The following is a 12959-nucleotide window of genomic DNA, read 5'->3' on the forward strand; positions in this document are numbered from 1 at the left end:
TGAGCTCTGTTACAATTCAACATAATCTATTTCTCACTGATGTTGAAAAATATAATAAGGTCACAGCAGGGAAGATTTAGCTTTGTTAAAACATTATTATTATAAAAAATAAGATGATCTAAAGTAAATTGATTCTGTCCTTGTGGTAGAATTCGAACACATCCACATTAATCTGAGCATATAAAGCAGCAATAAATTTGCTAGTACTAGTACATTGCAAATGATTCTCCTTATCTTTCATTACCCCTGGGGAGGGGAGCCTGTAGGGGCAGATGAACTTTGCAGGTGATATCTACCTTTGTGGGATAAAAAGATATGAAACCTCTCTGGAAGAACCAGAAAACACATTCAATAGAAATGTTTATTTCTGTCTCTAAATTGTTTTTATTTTGCCTGTATCTGACTAATGTGCATGACAGAATTACATAAAAGAAAGCAGCAAATAAGGAAATTAATTTAAATTTTGACCCTCTCAGGCTCATATTTACCATCAAAACCCATAAGAAAAGGACTGGGCATAGGATTGAAGACAGAGAGACAGTGGTTGTCCTATTAATCTAGTTTAACTGGTACTAAAATCTGACAGAACAAATTACATGTTGCAGGCAGAAAGGCTTATCAATTCATTACTACTTTCAAGGTTCTTCCTTCTCTTTCTCTTTGCCTTCAGCTGCTGGCAAAGGATAGGCTTTTGCAGTTCAGTTTTTCAGTTTATTTTGACTGCTTTTAATTAAATTTGATGGCCTGCTTCTGCACCAGGGAAGTTATTGGAATTGCACAGCGTTTTGCTGTTATGATGGCTCCCTAGATGTCTGTTCATTATTAACTGCTTTTCAAAATGCTGCTCTCAACTCTCATTTTATAAATATTTAAATAACTGTGAATATCTATAACATAAATATCTGGGCCTAAGCAATAGGAATTCTATTACCTATTTAATATGTTTAACATAGTTATATGATTTTTAAATAAAGTTATACATTATAATGTTAATTGGGAAACTGTTGTCCGTAAATCATCTTACTTGTAAGTGTCAGCAGAAATGGTAGTCATATTTCAAAGCAGCAGTAATCAATTAATTAGTCAGTAGTTTGTGAACTATTGCTTATGTTACTTTAATTTTCACACATCTTAATTATTTAAAGCAACAGAAGAATAAGTAAATAATATAAAACAGAACATTTATGATCTTTGCACTACAAATGATACTAAAAGCTTGAGATTAACTTCAATGTCTTCTGAAACAGATTTCTATTTTTAGTACAAATTTACCAGGAAAAAAGGATAGACCAAAGAAAAATTCATTACCATAACTCTGAGTAATGGGAAACAAGAGATTGTTTACAGCTACAGCCCTTAAAATCCTGAAACAGGCAGGACTTCATTCTTAAAACAGAGTACTCCTTTTTACTGTTTAATGCGTCAGCTACTTGTCCCATCTTCCATGGTCAGGGAGCCTTTAAAAAATATAATACTCTTCCAAATACTATAGAGAAGAATTTGGATATCCTTTCTGAGCTGACAAGTCCTTTGTTCTGCAACAAGTAACACCATCTCCAGTGAAAATCCTCTTACAGGAGGGATACATTCATTATGGGAAATATGGGCAAAATGTGGCATAGCGCTACTGAATAGTGAACCAATTTTGCCTATTGAATACAAAATGGAGAATAAGAGGTAGTTTGCCGTGCAGTTCTAGGAGCTTAGAATTAGTATTGAACACTTATTTTCTAGAAAACAGAAAATTTAAATTCTAAAGTTTCTATCTCTTTGCCTAAAGGCTTATCTTCCTATTTGCCAGTCTTCCTCATTACTTTTACATCTCAGAGGTTTTTTAAATTTTTTTTTCTGTTTTCTTTCATATGGGCTAAAATTTATACTGCCTTCAGTTTTAGAAATTACCTGCTGCTGCTAGTTCCTCACCTATGGGTTTTACTCATTTAAAGAAATGTTTGAGGGGTTTTTTCACCTGTATTTAAACAAAAGAGTAATCATACATAGAAGGTAGAAATTTTTATTAGTTAGAACTATACCTTACATAATCAAAGTATATGTGCAGGCTGGCCTTCTATAGTCATTCTGATGGAGCCTTTCTGTATAAACACATATCAAAATAATTTAAATACTGCAAAAAAGGTAAATTCAAAGTGCACTTAATTCCTTTACAGATCTTCAGCAATCAAATGGCTAGTTTTAAGATTAATTTAATTTGTTGCTTAATGTTACTCTACACTGGATGCATTCACATGACAACTGAAACTAAAAGCACAGAAATTCTCCTGCATGACAGGAAGGGTCTTAAAACAGGTAATAATATAGTTACAATGCTGCAAGTGTGTTGAAGAAGCTACTTTTTCATGAAGGTAATAGAGCCAGGTGTATCTATATTTTGTTTAACAGTGACAGCTGTGATCAATTTGTCCTTTAAGACCTTTGTCCAGCCTAATAATCTATACATACCTCCAATATCCTTTACATTCTACATATTCAAAACTTTGGAATAAGTTTCAAATGAGTCAGTTGTCCTCTGTGTTTCACCTCTTTATAAATCTTGATATTTCCTGACATATTAGGAGCAAAAGATGTGACACCCTTAATTTACTCATGTTTTAGAGTTTCCTATTTTCAATAATGTTAATATAGCCCCTTCAATTTATCAGCAGGTGGTATCCCATCTGTCATACACAAATCCTCCAGAAATGTCATACTACTGCTGGAAACCTGTCCATCATGATCCAGCTGTCCATTAGGATGGGAAGGATGCCAGTGCTCTGTCCCTGCTGATTCTCCTGCCCTCTACAAGGACTACCTTAAACACTTCAAAGGAAATACAAGTTAAAGAATTCCCATCTCATTAGTTACATCTAGCTATACCAGCATCTCTTCTATGTTCAGCCATATTTAATAGAAGCATAATTTTTTCCATGTGTTCTCTACTAAAAAAGGAAATTGCATTTAAAGTAACAATTACATAAAATCAGGAAATCTTCTTAATTATTTTATCAATGATTTTGTGTGAATGTCTGCTATCTTTCCAGCTACCTGTGTACAGCCTTTCTGGTCAGACAGGAGACAGAAATATGCTACCTGTACTTTTTTACAGTTGTACATCGAGTCTAAACTGAATTCACATGCATGGTGGTTCCAGGCCACGTGTCCTTCGCAGCCTTGAGGAGCAGAGGAGAGTAGCTGGAGTGAAGGGAGAAAAAACTGTAATTCCAGTCTGAAGAGTTGGTTACAGACAGTGAAGCCAAAATGTGTGAATGGAGGTGTAATCTATGAATCTATTGTTTAATCATCACTCCTCAGTATTCTTTTTGCTGAATGTGAATGCCCACATTTGGCATTCTAAGTTAATAGCTGTATACCTGTCTAGGAAGTCCATTGCGGTTCACTGCAAACTAAAAGTTCAGTTTGCTCTTTCAATGATGATACAATAGGTCAACATTAAAGTGATCTGCCCTAAAAGGACTGAGTTTCATGGGGAAAACTGAAACACACCAGGTCCGGAACAAGTTTCACACAGATTTCAAAAGGGACTTTAAAACACAAGATGAAAAAAACAGATGCAGTAGCTGCCCTCTTGGAGCATTGCTGAATTTTTCACAACCTCACTAAAAATGTAGAGATGGAGGGATCAGGTGTTGTATTTACTGCTAAAATGCTTTGAAGCAGTAAAAAACTTTTAAAGTTTTAAACATGATTTTTGCTGTAATAAGCAGTGATGTATTTGTGTGTATGTCGGCTGCTTGACAATCTGACTGACACTATTTGAATGCTAATTATTTACAGAGAACAGCAAACTAGATTTAAACTGATTTAAAAAAAAAGGGCATGCACCGTGATATTATAATGGTTGGGAGTTTTAGACTGACCGCAGATAAAATCTAGATTGGTTTTTTCTTGTAAAATGTCTGTTTATATGTTTGCAACATTAACAATTAATTCAGAAGTTCTTTCCTATAAGTTACTGCAAATATTCCTGAATGAAGGAACCAGACTTTTTTTTAGAAATAATGCAGTCAGCAGCTATACTGCTATGGATAATGTATTTATTCACATATGAAAATAAAAGTAAATAGCATAAAGGAAAGAAATAAGAAACCTAATAGCTTTCTGAGGATGTCCCTTTTAGATTTTATTATCTATTTAATTTACAGTTTGAGTTAAAAGGAGATGGAGGAAGATCAGATATAGAGACAAGAATATATCCTCTTATTTTCTGTTCTAGAAAATCCAAATAATTTTACTACAATTAGTACATATTTTATTCCAACAACAATAATTTTATTCCAATTTAGGTGAAAACTAAACAACTTTTGTGCCTAGTCCTACATTGAGAGGAAATGAACTAGCAACTCTTTATGTTTAAATATTTACTTCTGAATTTGAGTAAAGCAAATTAGAGAAAAGTTGCAGAAGAGAATATGCAAAATATAAAGCCTAATAAAAAAACAGCTTTTCAGAGATAAAGGAAGGTGTCACTTCCTTTCATTGTAAATGTCGCTATGTCAGAAAAGTAAAACATTTAAAAATGCTTTAAATTGGTAAATTTTGCTGTTTGTATCAATTCTGACATTTTTAAGTCTCACACGTAAGAAGTTAAGGGAAGAGATAATGCTTATTTAATGAGTAGCTAAAATTTTATGACAGATTTTTTTTACTAAGTCCTGTTCTGCAATATTCACAAATCACATAGATAACACTGGCAGCACAGAGAAGATGATTTCTTTCTCATAAGGACAATAAAACATTTCCAAGGTATGCAGAGATGCAGTTACAAAAGCAAAAGCTTGGCTAAAACTGGTATTGACCAGAGACATCAAGAACTACAAGAAACTGCTCAATGACAAGCAGAAACAGAAGGAAAATAATGACTAGCACAAGTACTTACAGACTGAACAATGCTCACTGCAGTAAATAAAAATTCACTACGGCCAGTAGCCAACCACAGGTATTATGGTCACTTTGCAAATTTTCATAAATTAAGCTCATCAATCTCACTTTGTCTGAAACAGCCTTCAGCGGCTTGAAGTTGTGCTTAAATTTGTTCAGATATAATCTTTTCTCCTGGCCTGCCCATCTCTGTTTTGTTTTAGTTGGAGGGGGTTTTGTGTTGAGTTTTTGGATGCTTTTTGGTTGGTTGATTGCTTTGGGATTTTTCTCTTTTTGTATGTTCATGTGGAAGGGGGTTGTTTTGTTTAGTTTTGGGGTTTTTTTGGTGACCATAATTTTAAATAGAGTTTAATAACAAATACGTGAAGTCTGTATGTAACATCCATGGGGTTTTCATAATGACTTCGTGAAGACGGCTTGCTGGCATGAAAACAGAGGCTGTTTGGAAATGGGGTGCATGATAGTGTGTAGAGGAGCAAAGGGAGTAAATGACAAAAGAAGTGGTTCAGATTGTACTGGAGACTCTATGGTTATAAAGAACTTTTCAAGCTTTGGATCAACAGAACTTGATTCTTATAGGGCACTTTAGGACACACCGAGACATTTCTTTGGAAGAAGATTACAGCAGCTCACATGAAATCCAGAGAGTTCCTGAAATGGGACTGTTTCTTCATACAAAAATTAGATGTATCAAAAAGGAATGAGGCACAGCTGGACTTGTTGCTCACAACAAGGAAACCTGCTATGCAATTATCTTGGTTAGTCATAGGCTTAGCTGCAGTATTGTGAAGCTTGGGGTTGAAGGGAGCACACAAGATTTTAAAGATTTTAAAGACAAAGATTTTAGAAGATCAAACGTCAACATGCTCAGAACACAGCTGGGAGGCATTCTGTGGAAGCTTCCCTGGAGGAAAAAGGAGCTGGTGAATACTGAGAGTTTTTCAAGAATGCACTTCTGGAAGCAAAAACCAGTTAATCCCCTTTAAAGATAAGGGAAATAGGCAGAGCAAGAGATCCCCTTGGCTGAACTACAAGCTTTTGAGTCTGATCACAACCAAAAGAGAAGCATATCAAAAATGTCAAAACAGGTAAAGACCCATTGAGAAACACAAGAGCGTTTCCAAGGTGTACAGAGATGCAGTTACAAAAGCAAAAGCTTGGCTAAAACTGGTATTGAAGAGAGGCATCAAAAACTACAAGAAACTGTTTAATGACAAACTGAAACAGAAGGAAAATACCATCCTTCTGTTGAACAAGAGAGGTGAATCAGTCACCAAAAAATGCTGAAAAGGGAGATTTTTCTCAGCACTTCATTCACCTCTCTCTGCACCAGCACTGCTCAGCTCGGGGAGCAAAAGTCCAGGTTGAAATAAATACAAACCCACCATCGCTGAATGAAGAGTTGGTGAGTAAATTTTACTGCAACTTCACCCCTGCAAATTGATGGGCCCTGACAGCATCCACCCAGGAAAATTTAGAGTGGCTACAAAGAAGTTGACGACTCCCTTTTCAGAAGGAGTCATTTGGAAAAGATATGGGGTAATGGTTACAAGTTACTTCCAGGGGTAATCTGATTATATGCAAGAGGAAAGTTTTTTCATGGTAGATTCCACAGTGTTGGACACTTAAAATTCAGATGGACCGAGTGCTACTCAATCTTGTCTAGACCATGCTTTTCACAAGAAAGTTTTGGACCAGATGATCTCTGAGAGGCCCCCTTCTAATCTGGTGTTTTATAATTCTATGATGATTATGGAGAGATATCCTCTAGTAATATATCTTTTGTTTATTCTTTAGAGCAGAATAAAATACTTTAGTTGGAAGGGGTCTACAAATATCTACTTGAATTCCTTAGCCACTTCAAGGCTGATCCAAAGTTGAAGCCTGTTGCTAAGGGCATTGTCCAAACACCTCTAAATACTGACACAACATCAACCACCACTCTACTTTCCAGGCTTTGACCACCCTCTAGGTAAAAAATTGCTTTCTAATGTCCAGTCTGAAATTCCCCTGTCACAGTTTGAAACCATCCCCACTTGTCTTATCACTGGATCCCAGAGAAAAGAGTCAGCACCTTCATGTCCACTTCTCCTTATGAAACTACACAGAGAAATGAAGTCACCTCTGAGCCTCTTTTCCTACAAACTGGACAAGGCCAAAATCCTTAGCCATTCTTCGCAGGACATGTTTCCCAGCTTTTTCATGAGCTTTCTTGCCCTCCTCTAGATATATTCAATGATATTAAAATCCTTTTAAATTGTGGAACTCAGAACTGCTCCAACCTACCCAGATCCCTCTGCAAACCTTCTTGTTGCCCAAGAGTCAACAGCACCTCTCAATTTGGTCTCATGAGCAAACTTACGTTCTTTCCTTATGCATAATAATAACATCTGAACTGGCAATAGTATTTTATTTAGACTTTCAATATTTCAATTATACTGCTTATAAATTATTTTTTACATATTAAATTGATACCTTTTCAAACTTAATAAGATTTAGTCATCTTAGCATATAGGCAAAAAGAGTACATAATCACATGTAGGAGCCATGTGATATTGGGGTATCCTCCATGCTGACAAAAACTTCTAAGTTTTTATAAAGAATATGTACAAAGATATTCCCAGATGCAAATCACCTTGCAACATGTGGCAATCTTTGCTAGAAATTGAAGTAAACTATGATCTTTTCAATAATTACTCTGATTCCTAGTGAAAGAAGCAATAGTTTATCTTGAGTAAAAGCTGTATACTTTTTAAAAAATAATGAACATAACAAGATATTTATCCAAACTTCACCTAGGACATGACTGAACAGATTTAGCTGCGACTTTAATGTTCAAGTCAAGGCAAATAATTGCATGAAAATAGTCAGCTTGAATGTCTGCACAAAGCTCTACTGAGATCAACTTAGCATGAACAGATAGGATCTGCCCAAATTCATATCACACATAAACAAACATGCCCCATCCCAGAACTCAGTCAGGTATATTACCTGACTTAAAAGATACATAAAAATTCATATGATAAGTTGTGTGTACCATATGAAATAGAGATGTATGACAACTTTCTTGTAACACCAGTGTGTAGAATATGACAAAGAAATAGCAGTATTCCTAATGCTATAAATTGTTTCCAAAAATTGTTGCCCTTTTTAAATACGAATATTTGTATGTGAAAGTGAAAATGGACTACTTGTTTTCTGTATTACTGGCAGCCCTGCACAAAGGGCAGCTTCATTTCCAAGATCCTAATGTAGGATCTGGAAAAGTATCTCCCTGGACTTCTGTGTATTTCCTATAATACATTGGGGAAATTAATTGCTTTTTTTCTCACCTGAATTTCACATTTGTATAAAAAGAAGATTAGTTTCACTCCACAGGAATTATAAAAATAGAAGATGTCAGGATTCCACATGCAATGATATTCATATTACTATATTCACATGCCATCTGTGTTTGGTCTGCTCTGGGATTGCTTCATTTATTGAGTGGTTTGTATGTGTATTGCACATACAGTACATTAACCATCAGCAAATTCTGCACTTATAAATATGCAAAAGTACTTAAAATTCTATCTTTGTAGATGTTCTTGTTTCAAAGACTTTTAAGAATATGTTATTTACATAAACAGTCAGAAGATGCTTTTGAACTTATGTAAAAGTTCTCAAGCCTTAACTTTAATGTATTAACAGGCCTTAGTTTAAGAACTGCAGACAGAATTTTTGTCATGTTTAAAGGGAATCAGTTTCCTTTTTTGTCTATATACAACTTTTAGACTCATTATTGATGAACAAACAGTAAACAGAATTTCTTACCCTCCAGACAATACCATGTAAACAACAGCTCCAAAACTGGTAACAAGAACTGTTGCCCCTACTCACTACCTGCCTATTCAAAGCACTAAAAAAGAGGGAGACAGAAGTTAAGCTTTTTTCTTGCCCTTATTTATGACTTGAATCAATCCAGAGAAATGTCATCAGTACATACACAGTTTCTTTTTTCCCATGTCTAAGGGAAATGTCAGTTCAATATGCCTCTAAATTCTGTTATCTTCACACATATAAATGGAACAATAATAAGAGATTACAAGATTAAAAGACAAATCACAACCAATTAGACCTTGTCAAATTTTGTCATCACATAGGAAAGCTGCTAAAATGTTAACCTTGACCTTCAGCATATATTAAAATCAGGGACTATCAGTTGATAATCAGTTAAGTGCTCTCTGTGGAAAGAATAGAAGACCTTCTCCAGTGAGGGTACTAAAAGCTTATGAAAATCTGATCCTGATGTTATCCAGATGCAAAGTGTTAACCTTTCACAGATATGAAGTCTGAAACCCTGGAACAACGGTCAAAATAAACAAATCGGTCAAAATCGGTTCCATTTTTGGCCCAATAGCAGACTTCTAATGTCAAATGTTCACTTTGCTGTGACCTTGTTCCCAAATGTAGAATGAATACAAAAATATTTATTTTCCTTGCCTTTTAGTCTATCACTGGGACAAAGATGGCCTAGAAAAAGACTGAATATTCCAGTGTCAGGGTATTTTAAACTGCTGTAACTTGAGCAGCAATTGTCTTAAGCTCTATATCCTTCATTTTTCTGGGTTATATTTTTTGTCACTCGTATTGTAAGTGTTAAGCTAAATTGATTAATGTACACATATTATATTTTTATCCAAAAGTTGTCTCTCACTTTATCTTTTGTACTTTGCTCACTAGAAGTACTTGTGAAATATATAACTTAACACCCTCATTTTTCATCTTATTTTTTTTGTGTTCCAGAGTATATAAATATCTTAAATAATTTAGTCACACTCTCATCACACTCTCTTAATTCTGATTTTTTTTCACTACATGCTAGTTAATATTTGGGAACAATTTGAATGGTACATACTGAATATATATACCAATGTAAAAATGAACCAATGTAAAAATGATGCTCTTAGCTGTGGTCTGCTACAATAGGCATCGTGTGCCCTGTTTCCAAAGAGGAAAATAGATTTTCACTGAGAAATTATATCGTGAGCAAAAAGCAGATACAACAAACAGAAAACCATCCTGCCTTTATCTTCTCCACAGTTTCCTACTAGCTATAAGAAAAATGGAATTTTTCAACATCAAAGAAAACAAAACTCTAAGTAGATCTGAGATACTGGTGTCCATGAATATTAAAAATCTAAGACTAGAAGTATGAGAGGTGCACTTTAATGTGTGTGCATAATTCCTCTGTGGGTGACTGTATCACTGCTGTCACCTTAACCATGTTAAGGGTAACATGTGGACCTCCCTCAGAGATAATTTTTGGACTACTTCTTACTCTGTCCTTTACCCACAATTGTCTCCCATGAGAAATACAGTAGGAAGTAAGGCTAATTTTATTAGCATCCAAATATTCTTACTTAGGTTTTTTTCCACCAGGTTTTCTTCTATGTCAACAGACTATTTTTGTCTACATTTTCTTGATCATTGAATATTTCCCCCATGTTCATGTTTATAGTTATGTTTTACAATAATTTGTCATTACTTTCAGATAAAGTAATCTTTACTTTTAATTATCTAGAAAGGAAGAGGAATCGAAATGAGATGGCATCAAATTTGCAAAGTAACATTATGAACAGATGATGTTACACACTGATTTAAAGATATGTTTAAGAATTCTACAACAAGGGAAATTAAAGTCCTCTACAGTGCTATAGAAAGTGTATTTTTAATTTGTGTTTGTTGCTAGAAATCAGTAGGCTTTGTAAATTTAGTCTGAAATGAATCTCCAAATGTGTAAGACATCACTTACTTGGAGTTGAGGCTGATTGGTTCTGCCACAGCTGGTGCCAACATTCTATCAGTCAAATTCTTAACTGGGTTGTAAATGGTGAGGAAAACAGTTGTTTTTTACTCCCACCTAGAATAAAATACAGTGTCAGTTACTATTTTTCTTCCCTATCTTCCAAGTGTAATAAGACATTTATTATATTAGCTTAGCCTGTCTCATTAGGAGGGTCATCAAAACAGTTATGCAAAGGATAGAAGCATAAACAGTTTCACTCTTGAAATTTCTCCTTGATTGTGTGACACAATATACATATAAATAAGTGCTCTGAAAAGAATGTATTCTGTATACATTTATTCATATATATATTTATTCATATTTGTATGGATTTAAAAATGTTGATGCTGAAGAAATTAGTCAGAGAATTTAGCAGTAGCAAATAGAAGTGTTTTGGAGCAAAGTAGCTTAATGCAGGTATCTAAATAACAAAGTTTCATTTTTATTTTGATCTTGAAGTACCATTTCTTTTTTCCAAGTTTCTTCTTATTACGGACTATAGACTTCAAATTTATGAGAAAATTATTTATAAAACAAAAGGTTAAAGAAAAGGTCTCTCAATTTTAAATTGCTCTCTATCACCTTTGAAAGGAAATGAAGATAAGAAGTCCTAACTGACTAGAAGATGGGGAAAAGATGGTTCTGAAAATAATAACCCAATCAGTTTAACTTAAGTTCCTGGGGAAAAAATTATAGTATAAGTCTTCATGGAAGCTATTTGCAGGCAGAAGAAGGTCAACCAGTAGCAACATGGTAACAGAGAGATATCTGAAGGGACAGAGATATTAATGGAAGTATGTGGAAAAAACACAGTGGAAAAACCAGAGATTTATTACACCTGGAAGTAAATATTCAGTAATTTTGTTGTCTTGTGACCATATGATATTTCTGTCCTTCCAACCAAAAGAAAACCAAATGTATTACAACTCTCAGCTGTATTACAACACAATGAATAGATTTCTACAGCAGACAAATTTTTCAGAAACTCACTGACTTAAAGCAACTTAATAGTGAGCTTTCATGCAATGGTAGCAATATGGACAGAACAGCAGTATTCAGAAAATCACAGGTGGCTTAGAAAACTTCAGATCTTTATCCATCAACATTCCTTGCTGTAAAGGATATACAGCTTATGAGGAAATGATAGGTTATAAAAAGACTCTACAAGATGGATTAATACTATATAGTTAGTTATTCAATGATAATATAAATACTGGTTGGAGAGGCACTGCACATCTGACAAATTTATGGCCTTTAATTTAGAGTGTAAACATTTAGAAGAACTAGACCTTGTCACATACTGACACTTATTTTATAAATTAATGTTATTTTATTAAAGGCAAATTGCACATTTTTATTTCATCAGAAAAGTAGGTATGATCTAACTTCAAAAAAATTTCAGTAATGTTTTTTCATGTAGTTTAATTGCTTAAATAATTAATTAGTTCAAAACAATTGAAATAATCTTATAAAATTAATATGTGATTTCCTAACAGCTGAAAGCTCATTTTACTATATTCTAATTTTAATATCAAGACACAAATTCCTAATCTTAGATATATACATAATTCAAAAAAATAAAAAGTCTACAGTATTCTAGAAACACTTTGCTGCTCTGGACTTACACCATTAGTAAACTCATTCTCTCAGAAGCCCTTTCAGTAGTTGCCCCTTCAGTATAAGCTTTAGTAGAGGGTTTTTATACATAAATCCTCTGTTCAGAAAAATTTAATTTAAAATGCTTATAGATTTGACCACAAATAACTATCAATAGAGAGCTAAAAAAGGCTTTTGTTACAAGTCCTGTAATATTTTTGAATTTCAAAACATTTATTCACAGGCAGAATTCCAAAAGTGTTTGAAGACTTTGTCAGAAACCAACAATTTTTCTAAAAGTACAGGGAAATATAATGATGTCTCCAGACTGCAAAGGTTAATGAATAAAATGTGCAACTGAGAATTAAATCTCTCCAAGGTGCTTCAAAGATAAATCCACTTTGCTGTATATGTCATCACAAGTTGCATCTTGAGAACAATTAATAATTTCTTAACAGAAAGTATTCTAATGGTGAATTTCCAAACAAGTCTAGTCTGGAATTCTCCAAGGCAGAGAAGTGCAGGAGACTGAATCATCACCAGAAGTTAAGAGGTAAAAACCTCTTCTCTTTTGTTACTCCTAACTTGAAATTGGGAAACAAACTTGTGCAGCAGCATCATGAAATTTTTTTCTCATACT

The 12959-nt window shown here is 34.1% G+C and overlaps 1 long non-coding RNA gene across 1 annotated transcript in view; it reads right to left on the reverse strand.

Annotated features, from left to right (window-relative positions):
- LOC115948405 overlaps positions 1 to 12959 on the reverse strand; it is a 471151-nt gene that overhangs the window by 166031 nt on the left and 292161 nt on the right. Inside the window, exon 3 of the long non-coding RNA XR_004082227.1 lies at positions 10691 to 10798. This is a non-coding gene — a long non-coding RNA (uncharacterized LOC115948405). The remainder of the gene's footprint in view (positions 1 to 10690; positions 10799 to 12959) is intronic.

The sequence above is a fragment of the Geospiza fortis genome, unplaced genomic scaffold (assembly GCF_000277835.1).
Source record: "Geospiza fortis unplaced genomic scaffold, GeoFor_1.0 scaffold491, whole genome shotgun sequence".
NCBI lineage: Eukaryota > Metazoa > Chordata > Aves > Passeriformes > Thraupidae > Geospiza > Geospiza fortis.